At 44.0% G+C, this 15,016-nt stretch overlaps 1 long non-coding RNA gene across 1 annotated transcript; it reads right to left on the bottom strand.

The window, feature by feature from the left end:
* Nucleotides 1-41: 41 nt before the first annotated feature.
* On the bottom strand, nt 42-1,076 carry LOC109322578. The gene is made up of 2 exons (XR_002104415.1): nt 921-1,076; nt 42-354 (listed from the first exon to the last, which is right to left on the bottom strand). It is a non-coding gene; the product is annotated as an uncharacterized LOC109322578 (long non-coding RNA).
* Between the last annotated feature and the right edge of the window lie 13,940 nt (nt 1,077-15,016).

Here is a 15,016-nt window from a genome sequence, read left to right on the forward strand (position 1 = left end):
GCCCCCTGGGGGTCCCCCAGACCAAGCCAGGACACAAGGGCTGGAGCAAGGACACGGGTTTATTATCACGCGGGGAGGGGGCTGGACCCAGCTCGAGCGGGGAGCGTCCAGCAGCCCCGAGCCAGGGGGCACAGGTGGTCCCAATGCAGGCGCCAACAGGTCCTGATCCGGTCCCAACCCGGGCGGTGCAGGCGGGCCCAATCCTGGGGGGCTCAGACCTTGCAACCGTTCTGGCTGTAGGCCTCCTGGAAGGTGCGGAGCTGGGCGCAGAGGCTGCGATGGGCCGTGGCCTCGCAGCGCCGGGCGTCCGGCAGCTCCTCCACCCACGAGCTCTCCTCCAGCAGGTACCGGGGCCTGGGGGCAGGTCACGGGGGTCACAGATGGCAGGAGACACTCAACATGTCCTGACAAGCCCCACACCCAACACACCCCGAAGCGCCCCCCGCCAAGTCCCCTCCCTCAAGACCTCCAAGCATGTGGGCTGGGGAGGTCACAGCAAGGCCACAGAGGAGCTATGGGGGGCATAAGACCCTCAGCCCACCCTGCCAAGACCCCCCTGACAGCTCTCTGTGGGGCCAGAGAAGTCATGAGGGTCACGGGAGAAGAGACCCTTGGAACCCTCTGCCTCTACAAAATCCCCTTGCTAAATGCCCCCTACGCTCCCAGATGCCCCCGCAAACATCCCACGGTTTGGGGAAGGTAATGGGGTCACAGAGGGGTCATGGAAGGGTCACGGGTGTCATGGAGGGATCATGGCATCACAAAGGGGTCACACAGGGATCAAGGGAGCTGCAGCAGTCTCAGTGAGGTCACTGAGGTCACGGGGTCATGGGAGGGTCCCAGAAGTGTGGGAGTCCTTCAGTACACCCCACCAAGCCTCCCACCTCACCAAAGTCCTCAGCCCTGCCCCCCACACTCACTGGCCCTGGGGGTCATGGGTCTCCCCATCCTGCCCCATGAGCAGGTAGCGGCGCCCAGATGCCAAGCGCAGGCGGCAGGAGGCACGGACCAGGAACCAGCGCCGCTGGCCCACCTGCACTCCCACATCACCAGCTGTGAGGGAAGAGGGAATCAGACAGGGGCAGGGGACCCCCCCAGCTCCTCCCTCAGTCACCCCAACCCCCGTTGCCGGTGGCTGGATGATTGCCCTGGCTCGCCACTGGGGTGGGGGGAGTAAAGACCCCACTGCAGGCTCCACCCCTGCACAGCCCAGCTAGGACTCTGGAATGGGGGGAAGGGGAGGGAGAGGGCAGCTTTTCCCAAGAACTCCCTCCTCAGCCTGCCCACCAGCCAGGGAGGGGCATGGCCAGGTGATCACCCCAGCTCCCTGCTCAGGAAGGGGAAGTAAAACCCCCATTGTGGGCTTCCCTGAAGCCAGAAGCTGGGACAATCACCTGGCCACACCGCCTCCCAGGCTGGCTGAGGAGTGAGTGAGGGGGGAAACTGGACCCCCAGCCAGGATGTGCCTGCCATGGGAGAGGGTGGGGACGGGACTAGCCCACAGTGGGGCCATTTTACCTCCCACTCCCTTCTCAGCCAGCCTGACAGCTGAGGAAGGGATGTAGCCAGATGATCACCCCAGCTTTCAGATGCAGGGAAGTTCATGGTGAGGGCTTTACTCTCCCTGCCCAAGCCAGGAGCTAGGGCAATCACTCAACCTCACCCCCTCCATGACCAGCGGGCCAGCTGAGGAGGGAGTGGGAGGGGGGAAAAACAACCCCCACTGCATGTTCCCACCCCCCGACTGGGGACAGCCCCCTTATGTCCACACCAGGAAGATCCTGGCTGGGAGTCCAGTGCAGGGGTGGGGGGCATGGCTAGGGGGACCAGATCCAGGCAGAGGGGTAGAAAGAAACGCTCAACTGGGGCCTTTCCCCACTCCCTCCGTCCCTGGTGCCAGAGAGATTCTGGCTGGAGGCCAACTGGGGGGTTTCCCTCCATGCCCCCTCCTCAGCTGGCTAGAACCTGAAAAGGGGGCATGGCTGGGGCATCACCCATCCTGGCTCTCTGCAGTGGCAGGCAGGCTGGGAGGTGTGCTCTAGCACCGTGTAGCTCCTGATATGGGGCACTGCAGGAGTCTGGCTTCCTTTCTGGTTTGAAAAGTGAATGTCAGTTCACTTCCTTATTTGTTCAACCTAGGCAGTTTACAGAAACCTGCAAAAATTAAAATATTCAGCCTTGGGATTTCTGACCGACTGTACTTAGCCCAGAGAATACTGTGTGGGTACAGGGTTGCTCTGTGTGAAGTCAGCTGGAGGTTCAAGTCCAAGTGTTTTATGAGGAAAATTCACTTAATAGTCTTAGGACAATTTGTCCACCAAGTATTAGCTAAGAATGGCTTTTTTTAATAGGCTTCTTATAAACTCACAAAACCAGATACTGAAAGGCAATTGAAAAAGTGATCAAGGTTTCAAACACCACTCCAGAATTCACCCACTCTCTCACTGAACAAGCTTTAGGGAACAAGAGAAAAACTGCAGCAGAAGTCACACATCCTCATTTGTAAACAACTTTTCAAATTAAACTGAAAAGGCCCTGTTTATATGTGGCTTGTATACCGCTTTCTGTGATACCACCAATGCTGGAACAGCCTTGTCCTCCAACAGCAGAATTCCTGCCCCTCTTCATTCAGAAGCCCACCTCAAAATACAGGGAGGGGAGGGGGAAATCACATTGTGGGAGTTCGTCACAAAAATTAGGAAGTTCCTTGCTATGTTCCAACTCCAAGAAGCAAAAAAAGAGAGGATGTGGTTGGAGCAGAGAGAGGAATTCCAAGCTACAGGGTGTTTAGTGAGGTACCTCTGAGGTAGCCAAAAGTGCTAATCATCTCCAGTCTATTTAACCTAAGCCAACATTTTTCAGAGGCACATAAAGCCCAAAAGCAGTTTAAAAATGCAACCCAGGAGTATGGAGAAGCTGACCTTGCTCTGTGGCATCTGCAGTTCTCAGCCTATAGAAGAAGTGGCAGTGATTGCTGAGGGCCTACAAAATCCACCGGAAGTCTGTATAAAATGCTCAACTCTGCCTGCCATAGAAAAAAGAAAGGAGTAGGGTCATGCTAAAGGATGGGCAAGAGGTGTGTGCACCAAACAGATTCAAATGATCATAAAAATCTGCATCAGAGGGCAACTGCCCTGTGCATTGACCCAGTACATTTTGTGATCACATTGCAAGAGGCACAGTGTGACCCCTAGATTTATGCAAACAAAGGCCTTTTAATGAGTTTTTGCGCAAAGACTCAGGATTGGGCCCCTGTGCAAGTTTAAAGTCAAGAAAAAATACCAAACTACTGAAAACACTATAGCTGCATTCAGATATGCAGGGGCATGTGCTTGCAGCAGCACATACAGCAGCACAAATTTGTGCTCCTACTTTGTGCCACAGTGCATGCCCTTGCACATGCATTTTGGTAAGGGACAAATTGTCCCTTTTCAAGCAAACTGCCCTTTCCTGGCTCCTCCCAGCTCCCAGCATGCTAGAGCAGCCAGGGCACAGATGAGATAGTAGAGATGCCCTGGCCAGCCGCCAGCATGTCTCCTTGGAGGACTAAGCCTCCACTTGTTCCAGTGCATGCTACTGCAGTATGTGCCATGTTCCTTTTTTTCTCTTTGTCTTTTTTACTACTGGGAAATCCCAGTAGCAAATTTTGCCCCTGTGCTGCAGATCTACAGCTCGGGGCACATTGTCACATATCAGGTGTATGGTTTGTAGTCCCGGAAACCTCTTTGCAGTGCCACAGACTGCACATGCCTGCATATCTGGATTTGGCCTATGGGTACCTACAAATATTTGCTACACCTGGTCTGGGATCACGTGGCTGACTTTAAGCTGCGTGATTTATAGATCAAGAGAAGCATGAACAGCCATTCGCCAGTGTCGGAAGCTACACCAAGAACCTGGTGTAAGTAATTTAGTGTGTGGGGAAGAGCAGACAGGATCAGGGAATGCTAGTAGGTCTGCAGCAGGGGAGTGAAGGTCTGGCATGGGCTGATGGGTCTGTGGGGGAGACTGTCTGTCTGGTGGCAGGGGGCAGTCAGGGAGATAAAAATAGCCCGCTGAGGTGCCAGGAGAGGAGGAGAGAAGAAGGAGCACAGTGTCAGGACTGGAGTGAGTGGCTGGGCTTTGCAAGCCCTGCAGCTGTGCTCTGAACACGTGCTCCTCAGGTGAGCTCTCTTAGACCAGGCTGGGCATTTTTGGCCCAGTTTAATCCCCCGAATGTCTGCACACATATTTAGAGTGCCCTAACCCTATTTAAGTCAATCTCAACATAACGTTTGCACATACTCTCTGACTACTTCTCAGGTCGCTCTACATAACTGCTACATATCAGCATAGGTGCATCAGCTCAAGTGAGCTCACCTTACAAATATTTACGTGGTTTCTAAGTATGATTACAATTGTGTAAGCTTCAGTTCAGCCATGGCAACCCGACTCAAAAGTCTAGTGTTCCCTTGCTGGGGCGGGGGGAATCAAAACCACCTCTCCCAATAAGTATCTATTTTTGTTATCATTATGACTGCTACAGTAAATCACTCCGTTAAAAAAAATACCTTAAAAAAGAAATAAATCTCAGTGGTTTGTTTTTCCAGCATGGGGTTTACACTTTATGTTTCAGCAACATAATGTACTGGATATTTGATGCTACAGATGGTTGTGGGGAACCAGACATACTTGAAAGAGGCAGGGCAGGATGTACTTTTTATATCTCTTACCAAGGGCTAATGCCTTTTCAGTAGCTTTTCAGTAGCAAATTTAGCAGAATTCCACTGGCTCTCGACCACTTCTCTAAACCTGAATGAAGAAGCAGCCACGGGGGCCATGCTAATTGTGCTAAAATGCATACTAATTAAGTGCTGGAAGTTGCATTCATGGTTCCAAAAGGGATTCTAAAACTTTACTGTATTGTCTAAATCCTTTCCCTCTCACAAGGCCCTTCTCAAAGTATCTGTGAGATTCTCTCTCTCTCTCTATATATATGAGAGAGAGAGAGAGAGAGAGCAAATGTCAGAAATCTGCTGATCAAATCTACTGCCTTCCCTAACCTCCCCCTCCCCTCCTCCCCATTGCACAGGTACCAGGCCTCCTCCCTCTCTTCCCCCACCCCCAACACCTCTTTCCTTTTTTTATTTTTATTTTTTTTTACGTGTTAACAGTTAATTACAACACATATTTCAATTAGTGGTTCAGCCCTATGATCAATGACCCACACGCCTTTGAAATGAAGGCAATATGCACAGCATGATTCCTCCAGGAAGCATCATGATAAAACTCTGTTTAGGTTCCAAAGGGTTAATCCTAAAGTGAATTCTTCAGATGTGTAATTTAATACTTCATAACTGCTGAAAATTGGAGTCCACATAATTTATTTTCTTTGGTCTGGGCACATTTGCCTCATGTTTGGCTGTGGCTGACTTCAGAGAGACGCACCTAAAGCTCTCAAGTGTCCCAAGTGGCCCATGTCAGTTGTGCAGAGAGATTGTGGTACTTGGAATGAGCCCAAGGATTAGGTGTTCCTGAGAAGGTTTTTTTGGCTCTACAAAGCCCAAGGATGTCATGGGAATAGGCTGCACTCTTTTTTTCCCCCTTGAAGGCCACATATCAACGGGGTATCTAACCACTCAGAGACAGGCTGTGCACAAAGGTATACATTAAAATAAATAGAACATGTAACCAGAAAGAACAGAAAGGGAAGGAGGAATTGCAGAGTGGAGACAGGAAACAATTGCTTCATTGTGGAGCAGGCACTGGAGGAATCGCAGATTGTGGCTCCACCTACAGGCCCATTTGCAAAGCTGGATTTTTACAGCTTCTCATAGGGAAAGAACTAAGTAGAGAACAGGCCTTTCCCCCTCCGGCCTTGTGCAGATTCTTTTTGTTTCAATGAGCCCAAATGATTTTTTTTGTAAAGAGCTGAATTTTATTTTGGCTAGAAAACGATTGTGGATAAAGATAATATACTGCCTGAGTATTTTTAAGGTTAGTTTGCTCCTGTGTTTTGATAGTGAATAATCGTCTTTTTTTCCTGGTATTAATTTTAGGATTCATTTTCTTTATCTCTGGCTTTTATTTTCGTCAGCTTCAGATCATCTGACAGCATTTCACATTTTTTATTGCAGTTAGATTGCTAGCTCAGTAGTTTCACCTTTCAAGGGAAAAATATATGTGCCTAAATTGTATTTTTGACTTCCTTTAAATAAAAGAAAAAAAAACTTCTTAATTTATAAAAGCACTTACCAACCTTTATAAATGAAAAGGAAATTCACTCCTGTTTTTTTTATATTTAGAAAACCTTTGAAGCCAATGCAGTGTTTAATATTGGTGCAGAAGGAATACTATTCAACACAAGGACGAGGACACAAGCAGGACTGGATGGTCTAGGGAAATTATTTCAGCCCTTCACCTCTAGGGCCACATCCAGATGAGAAGGGGCATGCCATTTGTGGTGCCACAAACCTCTTTTTTGTTTCTGAAATCCCAGTAGCAAAAACAAGTTCTGGGGAAAAAAACCATGGCATGGTGCACATGACAGGAGCATGCACCAGTAGATAGGAGGTTTAGTCCTCCAGTGAGATGCTCTGGCTGCCAGTCAGAATGTCTCTACTACTGCATTTGTGCCCTGGCTGCTCCAGCACACTGGGAGCCACGAGGAGCTGGACAAGGGCATTTTGCCCGAAGTGGGACAACTTGTCCCTCAACAAAGCGCACATCCTGGCACATGCACTGCAGCACAACGTAGCGGCACAGATTTGTGCCACTACTCTTTCTGCTGCTGCAAGCACACACCCCTGCACATCTGGATGTGACCTACATCACTGATTTAAATCTACTCAGGGGACCCATTGGACTTTGGTAGGAGTTGCAAGGGAAGAACGTAGCTCAAGGTTACCACTGACTGAAAGCTGTTTCTATTTAACAGCTGCATGTTGTCTTGAATGAATTTAGTTGGTGATCTTACCTAAGATCTTCCTGAACAGGTTGCTATAATATGTACAGTCACACATAAGCTTTCTCCTCCAGAGGAAAGCTAAAGGGTATGGCATCTTTCTTTTCTCCCACCCATTATGGGATGAGGTATTGCCACAGAAGTTAGAGAAAGTATGCACTGCTACAGCCCCTGCTATGTTCATTCTGTGAATGAAAATAGGGACACTCTCCTTTTGTTACGATTGGTTCCTTTACCAAAACATTTAATTGGACCTCTAATGGCAAAAAACAATATACAGTATGTGCTATGCCATGCCATGATGTAGCTTCTATCCCATGCCACTGCAAGAACTAAGGTATATACCATGCCTCATAGTCCTGTGCCATGCACTTGGGTGAATCCAATACCAATGGAAAATGAGATAGCATGCATCAGAAGGGGGAAACTAGGGAAGGGGATTGTAGAGAGATCTTTTAAAGAAATAAATTGTCCCTTTTAAATAAAGAAGAAGAAAAAAGGTGAGGGGGAGAGAGAAAGAAAGAGATTTGTGATGCGTCTGAGTTAGACTGTGCTGCATTCACCATATCCCAATCCACTAGGCAGTCAAGTTATTTTCATCATAGTATAAGCTGCTGAGTTGCCCAGACTGCACAGCACTGGAACATGGGCAGTAAGCATCACATAAACATTCATGTGACCTCAAGTCTAGCCCCTTTCACTAATGCAAAATTCAATATGTGAAAACAAAACTCAGTTCACCGAAATCTAGGAGCATTAACTGGGGAAGGAAAGCAAGAGGGGAGGAGCAGGAGCAGTAGGACGAGACCTTTCCTTGTTTCAGCAACATCAAGAAAGACCTTTAAATTGAAAGGGGGGTGGAGTACCCTCACTGCTTCTTAACGTGAAAATAATGGTTGAATTAAAGAAAGTAGGAAAAGCAAACACTGACTTGGTTTTGTCACAGAAATGTATACATTTTCATACTAGGCAGAACAATGGCCCACTTAGCTTGCTGTGTCTGACAATGGTCAAACACTTGTTTCAGGAAGAAAAGTTATCCTACAGGAAGCAGTTATGTAATGATTTACCACCAAAGAAAATTTGTGTCTCTGCTTCAACCCCCACCAGATGAAAGATGCTCTTTATAGAACACATGGGTTACAAGGCTTGAGTCTCATAGGAACCATACCAAATTTGTATTCTACTTCAAACACACATTAACTGCCTCTTGAAGGAGAAAAAGCAGGAGAAAGAAAAAAAGAATTGTGAAGAATGACACAGAGTCAATAGCTTGATAAACAAATACTAAATGACCATGTAAAAAAAGGAATAAAAATAAGGAAGGCTAAAAACTATAATAATACATTTTAAAGAGTATCGTATTTTCTCACATACAGCACACCGCCAAATAAAACATGCACCTTGTTCTTGGAAGGCAGAATACCGAAGAAAGTTTTTTCCAGAGTCATGGTCAGCTGTATGACATGAAACGAGTCATTCTGGGAACACAGAGGCTAGATACAGACGTTCAAACAGCCCAAGGTGGAATCAGTCCAAGTTACGTAATTTTCTGTAAGTGGTGTAGTTTAGATCAGTAGTGAACAGATCTCACATTCGCCCTTTGGTGGTGGCGGGAGCCTTTGTTAAGACAAGGCTCCACCCCTTCAGTTTGCTGAGCAGCCAAAGTGCTCTACATCTAAACTGGGTATTTTACATAGCCAAAGTGCTCGTGCAGCAGCCAACGTGATAGCCACCTTGACTGCTGCACTGCATACATGGGGGCTCCAGGAGTGCTCTTTTCCTAGCAAAGAAAAAACTTAAAAGTTTGCACCTCAGTTTTGCGGGGCAGACTTTGAGGGGAGAAGTATGTGAGAAACTACAGGAAACGCACCTGTAGAGAGAGAGCCACCTAGCATATTTTTCTACCTACCATACTTTTATTTAGATAGCTATTTGTCTTTTTGCATAATTCTGCTGGCTTAGGCAGAATATAAATTTAGTAAATAAATATATAACTAAATTGAAAAAAGACCTGTTGGTGTGATTCAGACCTCCCATCAGTATTAACGAGGTGTAACTCCATCTACATCAGCAGAGTTACATTGGCGCAAACCAAGACACATGTAATCAAAACCATGAACCACATGGGCTTATGTTAAAGAGAAAAAGGGTCCAGAGTTTGTCTAAACAGACATGACTATGACATTGACTGACGCAAATGCTGATCATGCACTGCAGTATTCCCAGGTCTTGCTTTTGCCAGTGTGAAGGAGCAGACTGCTGCACTGCCACGAAGTGAAGGGCTGGTCCAGGTACCACATTTATGAATGAAACTGACAGTTCCTAAAAGGTTCGGTGGTAGCTGCTGGATGATGGCTACTGTTTCACCAACCTTTAGCACACATTACCATGCTTAAGCCATCTCTGTAGAGCAAAGCTACCAACTTTGGGTGTGTATGTCCCATTTGCCAGAGACTGAAGATTCAGTAAAACTGAACTGGGCCGAGTAACTGAAATATTTGCAATGAAAAGTTTTGATTCTCAGCTTATTTCTTAGTTTACAAAAGCTCTTATCAAAAAAGCCCTCTAAATTGGAATTAGTTAGTGATCCAGGTCTCTAAAGCCCAGGGACTGGAAGTGAAGATTTCTTAATTATACCAGCAGGGGCTTGATTTCTATTCTTAGTGCAGCTGGGTAATGTTGTTAGGTTCGTGCAGTGCAGTGTTTTCTCATTGACAGGGCCAGTCTCTGGTTAACTTTGACAAAAATAAAGAGCTCTTTAAGTTAGAGCTTCCTCACATAACATGTGTAACAGACCATGCACAGTTCAGCAACATGAACACAATCCTTCAGCAGAACCTCATCCCTCGAAAGTTCAACATCTCAAATACTTGGGAACATAATGCCATTCTTATTCCCAGAGCTATCCTGCAGAAATAATTTCTAAACAAAGACACTTTGCCTAAAAACTGGGTTTTTCAAAATTTTTATTTTTAATTTATTCCGCCAGCTCCATTTTTAACAGTTGAATGACATAGACTTTGCAACTTGCAGCTTCCTTTAGAAGGGACTGGAAACCAGCCTTTTCAGAGGCTGCCAAAACTCTGCTGCATAGCATGACTGGAGCCACAAGTTAAATTGCACTTCCTTCTATTACTCCACCCAGTTAACACCCCCCCACTTCCTTATGTGAACTCCACACCTCTAAAAAGCTGCCTTATATTCTAGGAAGCAAAAAAGCTAATCTGGAAATACAGTCTCTTTGTATTCCTCATGACACTAAATTGTTACATTATTCTCAGGACCCAATGAAAAGCCCATTGAAAGTAATGGAATGCATCACATTGGGTTTTGGACCCAGCCTGAAATTCACATATGAAGACCTTTCTTCCTAGATTTATTGTACAGCTTATCACTTAGTTTAGAGAGTTAAAAAGAAAACATTTTAAAAAAACTGAAATCCAGATTTTTTTCCAGAGAAAGAAATAGCTAGAGATTAAACATGTAGCCCTCAAACCCTTGAGATGCTCTAATAAGCTAAGCCAGTGAGTAAAATATTGTGTAAAATACAACAAAAATGTCCATAGCTGCAGTTTAACTGCATCAAGGGGAAAAAAAGCCTGTAGGCTTATTAGCTTATCTTCTTAAGGCTCCTGGACAGAATCCAAAGAATTGGGTTCAATCCCCAAGTAGGTCATATATTTTTCTCTCATTAAAATATTTGACTCATACTGGCAACATGCTTTAAAGAAAAATGAACTCTGAACTTAAAATAGAGCTGTACTTATTAAAACAGCTTTTTGAATCAGATAATTTGTTGTTTGCTGGTCACCTCAGCAAAGCAATAATAACCAGCACGCAACTCACTGTCTCTCTCTCTCTCACACAAATTTGCCCGCTGCTGTCAGTGTTGGTCAGCTGAGCATCACAAAATGATTTCTGGGTAAATATAATGTTATTTTTAAATAGGCACAGAAATCCTGCATCCTTACCTTCCTATCTACTCAAGATGCCTTATCAAAATTTAAACTTTCTTGCTGGGAAACTGCTCTTTCTTTGGTACCTTTTCTGCCAAAATCCAACTGTAACAACAAAAGTTTATAAACAATGAAAATTCCAGCTGCTTGACATCAGCTATGTGAAGCTTTCACTTCACACTGATACAAATATTTACTCTGAGCTCTGGCAAAGCTTTCCTTGCCCATGTCGCCCTTAATCATACATTTTTCCTTGATTGAGTTATGCTTTCCAGTACGTGATTTGCTCTGGTTTACTTTTTAACACATCCCAGAGGCTTCGTCAAAATCAACTCTGTGCAGGCCATGTCATTTGGTAGCTGCCAAACATGCTATTCAGAAGGACCTTGGCAAATATCAAAACAATGTCTTTTTCTAACTGCACTAATAAATGTGTTTGTTCTTTTCTGACCACCATTTATTTTTTAGGTCCCTCATATTCATAAAGCAATGAGCCAAGAAAGTAAGCAGAACCACACTCATTTTCCCTTTAATCTACTCCCTTGAGGCAATATGCTGACTTCTCTTACAGACACCTTATAGCAGGGAAGCTGCAAACTTAAAAGGATTTATTGATGACTCACTTTTTTTTTTTTTTATTTACAAGTCAGAAGGGTTATTATCAGGGGGATGAAACAACAGACAGATGCACTTTGTTGCTACGCTAAAGGCTGCTGAACCAAACATATGAGAGCTACAACCAATGCAGTTACTGCCATACCTGAACCAGGAGAAAACGACAAAGATATATTTAAACATGTGAAAATTATATTGAAATATCTCCTTTCAAATGAAAATTGGAAAAATTCTCTTCTCAGGTACATCAGTACAACCCCAGTGAAGGGTCGCGAAGAAGAGAGCTCGGCTTACTGCATCTAAATTGGGTATTAACAAAGTAAAAACTCATTTGAAACAAAACTCAAAACTGGAATCAAGCCCAAATTTATTATCTAACTCAAAATATTTCAGCTTTCCCCCCCTCCTCTCTATTTTTCTGCCTCTGTACCTCCTCAGTTTAGTTAGGATGGAAGCAGAAACAGAGGATGTACAGAATGCTAGGCCCTCGTCAAAATGCGATGTAATGAGATTTCACAAGAAAGCCTACTGTCATTAGGCATGCTGTTAAATTTCCAATTCATACTTGTAGGTTTTATACACAAACAAAAGGTGAAATCCTGACACCACTGAAGTGAAACAGGAAATTTGCCATGGACTTGAATAAGGCCAGGATTTTACCCTGAATGTATAACTATACTATACGTATACGGAGACAGGATTCCTTCCTTCCTTCTTTCCTAACAGTCTTACATCAAGTATTTTTCTCCTTCTTCCTTCCAACTATGAAACTTCTGGGAACTACACTGGGAAGAGCCTCAGTTTCACACCTACAGACCTGATACACCTAGAAGTAGGCCTCTGCTCAAGTGCTTTGTTTAATAAAGGCCTAGTTTTCCATACTTATGATCCAACTGTTATCTGTTACTTTGCAGGTATCACCGGGAATCACTGAATTCATGAAATTATTTTTTATTATTTAATACTCAAATACTGACCTTTTAAAACCCAAAGTGTGTGCAAGGAAGGACAGTTTATTCATTCACAGATTGATTCTGCCACTCTTAGTCACTCTGAATAGTATATTGGAGCCTGGCCCAAAGCCTATAGGGAGCTAGGGTACCCTGACATCCCTTTAAGAGTGTTGTGGGATGCTGCACAACATTAGCACTGTTACACATGTAAACACCTAAAGATAATTCATAAAATAAACACACAGAGATTTCAAAGAGTGTCAAAGACATTCTGACCCGGGGTGGTCTTTCTGAGTTTGTTGCAACACAAGAGTTGCTCTACTATTTTTCCATAGCCAAAAAATGGAGTCAAAGTTAAGAGCTGGCATATTCCAAGGAGTGCCTTGAGACAAAAAGTTTGAGAACCACAGCTATAGAGGCTAAATGGGAATCGTTATGTTGCCTTTGGCACTTCTTGCATTCGGCCAAAGATCCAAGTCATGAAAAATCTTTAAGAAGTCATTGATAGCCAAGGTATTATTTGTATGCAGCTCAGCCAGTAATTCAGTAATGATGAAAGGATCTAGCCTTTTAAAGTTATAGTGGGTAAACAAAAGATAGACTAACATTATGGCCAGGCACACACATTGTACTTTTACCAGTATAAGTCATTAGAAATTGGTCTGTACCTGTAACAGAACAGAAGTTCAGCACACATAGACTAATTTAAAAATGGCAAAACCCAGTCTAAGATTTGCACTTTCCTTCCCCAAGGGCAAATGTGTGTTGTATTCACTACCCATCTAAACAATGCTGTTTATTAAAAAAAACATGCAACTTAGATCAGTTCCACCTCACGATTTTTGAATGTCTGTACCGAGCTTATAAGACCAAAATATACATTAAAGAACTGCCAATCTATTTAAAAAGTCCCAGATGCTCCCAACTTTAGCTATGTCATTATTAAAACACTGGGGCTGTCACCTCAAAGTCCCAGCTAAGCTATTTGAAAACCAGATGTTTTACTTCTTGGGTGTATTGGCATGTATTTCTTCTGGGCAGAAATGTACAAGTTTGCATGTGCCTGCACTACATGTGGAGATTGGACTTCCACACCAAAACCATGAAAAATTCTGAATTTTTCATGGTTCCAATGAATCAGCATAGCTCTGCACATAGCCAGTCTCAAAGGTTTGTAAATCTTCATGAAGCTTTGGATGGAGTTTAGAGCTCGCCAAGAAACATGAACCCCATGTGAATACTGTAATGTGTTGGGTTTAATTGGCTCAACTCATGTAAGACAAAATCATGTTGAATCTGTGATTGTCAGTCTTGTGCGCCTGGCATCAGCAACAGGTTACCACAGAGATATTCAGAAGGCAGTGCCAAGATAGAGGAGGACTCCTGGAGGACTTTACTCTGGCAAATTATCAAACAAACAGGAGATCGTAGGTCAAGAATACTGTATACAATGCCTTAAATACTGAAGATGCTCAGTAACAACTCCACAGTTCTCCTATAATTTATTGTGAGAATTAAACCTTAAAACGGTTTTGTATCTAATGTTTAAAATGTGCGCTTCTGTTTACTCTGATCTTTAAGTGAGCTCATTAACATACAATTGAAATTTTTCTGTGCCATCCTGGTTATAGTCTTCCTCATGTACGGCTTCCTATATACAATAAAGCTATTTGCACTAATGAATTCATATTAGTTATGCCCCTCACATTATCTGCCACTTGCCATCATTTCTACCACTGCCCTCTCTCGTGTTTGTCTACTTCTTTCTGACCTGGAGATATGGCAGCATTCCAGTGGATCTTCACTACTCATTCAGTAGATGGGAAGCAGCCCCATACAGGGATCTTCTGTCTTTGCAGTGCTGGTGATGGAGATTTAAGGAAGAGCAGGGAGAGAAGTGTGCCCCTAAACTACTGGGCTCACTTTCTTTCCTGTGAAATCTGTCTCTAATTTCCCTACCTAAAAACTTCTGTCAGTCTCTGCAGAGCATGAAAGATGGCTTTTTTTTCCTCCAGCAGTAACTATCATTTGCTTTTCTATTGCAGGAGCCACAAGGTCAGTCAATCAGAGCATCCTCAGTCATTACAAGATTGATTCCAACAGGGTCCAAAATTGTGGCACTTGTGATGAAATCAGGAGAATTAGCAAAACTGCAACCCCAGTGACAAGAGTATAAATTAGACATGCAGTTGCACTTAATTTTTTCCACCATGCCCTGGGTTTCTGATATGAAAAACAGAACCCAGGTCTTTAATATTGAGTAATATATGCTAACTGTCTTGAGATCCTTTGAGTGCAAGAGTTTTGTATTAAAAACTGCTTTTATAAATTGTCTAATATTACATGCTTAAGGTAACATTTTCAATGTCTCAATCATGCACAAGCCTAAGACCCAGTCACTTGCAGTGAGGTTTATGCTCCTGATTGTTGGGAACCTGAAGAGTTCCTTTTGAAAACGGTACTTAAATTATTTTGAAAAAAAATTAACTTTAGTAACAGGTTTTTTTAATTGGTTTCTTGTAAACTCAATAGGACTATTTTGAAAT

This window comes from Crocodylus porosus, unplaced genomic scaffold, assembly GCF_001723895.1.
Source record: "Crocodylus porosus isolate Cpor-Errol unplaced genomic scaffold, CroPor_comp1, whole genome shotgun sequence".
NCBI classification, from domain to species: domain Eukaryota; kingdom Metazoa; phylum Chordata; order Crocodylia; family Crocodylidae; genus Crocodylus; species Crocodylus porosus.